This window comes from Frankliniella occidentalis, unplaced genomic scaffold, assembly GCF_000697945.3.
Source record: "Frankliniella occidentalis isolate FOCC.00 unplaced genomic scaffold, Focc_3.1 Scaffold516, whole genome shotgun sequence".
Lineage (NCBI taxonomy): Eukaryota > Metazoa > Arthropoda > Insecta > Thysanoptera > Thripidae > Frankliniella > Frankliniella occidentalis.
This window is the reverse complement of record NW_026267633.1, coordinates 22,769-25,918: the sequence shown is the minus strand read 5'-3', so window position 1 is coordinate 25,918 and position 3,150 is coordinate 22,769. Positions and strand designations below refer to the sequence as shown.

At 39.4% G+C, this 3,150-nt stretch overlaps 1 long non-coding RNA gene across 1 annotated transcript; it reads left to right on the top strand.

Annotated features, from left to right (window-relative positions):
• Window positions 1-267: 267 nt before the first annotated feature.
• Window positions 268-2,143, top strand: LOC113215683 (uncharacterized). Its single transcript, XR_003303927.2, has 4 exons — window positions 268-580; window positions 704-777; window positions 1,872-1,922; window positions 2,015-2,143. It is a non-coding gene; the product is annotated as an uncharacterized LOC113215683 (long non-coding RNA).
• Window positions 2,144-3,150: the final 1,007 nt, after the last annotated feature.

The following is a 3,150-nucleotide window of genomic DNA, read 5'->3' as shown; positions in this document are numbered from 1 at the left end:
TACTACTTTCATGCCGTTTTATATTTCCCGCCAAAAGTGCCAACTACAAAGAAATGAATAACAGTGGAAGGGGAGATGTCCCGTTCGCACGGAGAACTTTCAAAGTGTTGGGTTGGCAGTAGTGGAAGCCGCGCCAGTGACGTCACAAGAAATAACAGCTTCCTCCAAGGCTGCCTGAGTAGACAGAGGTTGCACATGACCTGCGAAGCCCCATGCGGTCGGCTGTGTCAACAGTCACTAGTTTTATTGGATTTTGGATGTTTTTGTTCGGTTCTTAACATTTGGATTGCTTCTATTTTTGCCCCTTTGTGAAGTGAATAACATATATTGGTGGGAAAGTGATAGAAAATACGGAACAATGTTAAATCGAAACAAATTTAAAACCCAACCACCAGCCTACAGATGCACTCAAGATCAGTTTTCTTTCGATTTTTACTACTTGCATTCTGTAATGGTCAAGCCAAATTCCAATATTACGTGCTGTGTTAATTTTGGGCATACTTTAAGACAAAACTGAAATTGTAGGAAACAGGAGAGGACCCAGCCTAATGAATTCCACACTCCTCAGCTTTCTATCAAGGTATGTACTGGTAAAGTCACATTGTTATCTATATCTTGCTTCGAAGTTTTTGGTTTTTCATAAGTTCCCCAAATATAAAAATTTTAGTTGTGCTTAACCTATTATATCTGTATCTGTTTATAGGATGTCAACCAGCTAAACTTTGATTACGTGCAGGACAGTATTCAAGATGAACAAGATCAAATTCGTAAAGTGCGGTGAGTTCACCAAAAAATTAACCTGTTAAAGAATATTAGGTTTCCATCTGTATATTCAGTTGTGGGTGCACAATTTGAAATTGAAATTTGAAGTGAACAGTTATTTATGAAAGACTGCAGTGAGATGTACTAAATAGCTTGAAAACGAAATATATTTTTCACATGAACTCTTTAAGTTCTGAGAGTGATCCTATATCGGATGAGTGGGTATTAAACCAGCATGCATGCCCTTATTTACTAAGCAAAGTTTTTATAGAATATCCTGGAAAAGTAACAAATCCATAAAAGTGTGATCCTTATAGTAATGTTGTTATTTTTTGAAACAGTAGCCTTCTATCAGAATTAAATTTTGTCAAGGCGCTTCCCTTCAGTACAAGCTGTCTGCCAAGTTTGGTGATCATTGGCCATACCACTTATGAGTAATACACTTTACCGTTTCTTAGGTAAAGTTCAACAAAATATTTGCCTGACTTGAAATGTATATTTTCTTGACACTGTTACTGGTGGTTAAAAACTAGTTTTACGTAGTGTTATTGTTTGTGAAATGAAATAACATGTAGCGACAAAGATTCATTTCAATATATTAGTAAGGATTTTACGCAATGATTGTTTGAGTAAAACATTGTCAGTTACATTGGGTGCTTTAAAAAATGTAGAATGTTCTCACCTAATGTGTTAAGAGTTAATTGCAAGATGATTATTTAGAAATTGTTTCTTATTGTTTACCTGGAAACAATTTCTAAAAAATTATCTTGCAATTGATACCAAAAACCCTATGTTAGAAAATTCTACATTTTTTAAAACACCAAATGTAACTGACAACATTTTACTCAAACAATACTTGCGTAAACCCCTGACTAATGTATTGAAATGAATCTTTGACGCTACGTTCTTTTATTTCACAAACAATAACACTATGTAAAACTAGTTTTTAACCACCATTAACAGTTTCAAAGGAATACACTTGCCAAGTCAGAAAAATATTTGTCGAAGTGGAATGGCCAATAATCACCAAACTTGGCAGATAGTTTGTACTTTATGTTAATGTGAAGCATTAAAAACTTGCTGATATTTTGTGTCTCTATTTTTCACAGGTATGATGCTCTCAACCTCATCAAGCTACCCACAGCTCAATATCACTCCTGGTAAGTTCATTGTTTATTTGTAAGCATGATATTCCAAATGTGCTTTAAAACAACTGAAAGTTTCTTAATATTTTAATTTCCTCTGTTTGCAGACTTTCTACCTCAACTTCAAGCAATCCCAGCATTTTAACTGTGTTTGTCTTATATTTTCTGTTTTTATTTTTGTTTTTCTTTCTACGTTTGTCTATTTTGAAAGGCATAATTAAATTTCTCTGTATACCTTATATTTTCTGCGTTTCTTTTCGCTGTGTACCTGTGCGGAGAGGAGGGGGGAGGGGGCGGGGGGTGCGACGCACGCCAGGCAGAGTGGTACAAGAGGTAATCCTTAGTGGGACAAATGGAAAATGAGCCGTAAGAGGGGGGTTTTCGCCGTGGGCGACATTTTGTCCCATTTTTTTCCTATCCCCACAGCACAGGCAGTGCAGCCGGGTCGTGCGCGACAACTTGTACCTGTATTTCCTTCGCCTCGGGATTCTGTAGTTTAATAGACGGCTACATTAGCTTTTGATCACGGGCGTTCATCTCGTGACTTCTTTGATTGCTGACGGGACCAGACGTAAGTGGTGAATGGCAGGGAAACGCGCCAGGGTACGGTTGACTCACGTACGCGCGTCTGGGGACTGGCGCTACCCCGTCCTTGCGATTCTTTCACGACTATCCCTGTCCTAGCAGAGAATACGGCGAACATGAAGTTGCGGTTCTGCTGTTTCCCTTAAATAGTTAGTGCCTAGGCATGATAACCTACTCACATATTGTGGATTTGCATGTACTATTTACATCTCATTCTAAAACAGTTACAAGCTTACTGTTACATCAATCCAAACCAACACCAAGCTCCTCGATCTAAAGTCATTTCGTACGAATTTCAACGCAATACAATGACACATATTCTGGAGCAATTTTTGTAACTTGTCTAGGAGGTTGCGCTTCTACGCTCCATAGCACTCTGGCCACTATCTGAATACACATATCGTCTGCAATACATCAACCCCGTGTCATCCAGCGCTACTCCATGCCCCTACTTCCGGCTCTGCAGTATATCGACCCCGAGTCATCCGGCGTTACTCCACGCCCCTACTTCCGGCCGTGTCTGCCGTGAGAACCCGCTCGGCGGCTGGGGGTTATGTGACATTTCTAATCCGGTAACATCGCACCACGACGTTGTGCCCTTCATCCCTACAAATCCTCACACGATTTCACAGACCGTGACACACAATACTTTCGTTAT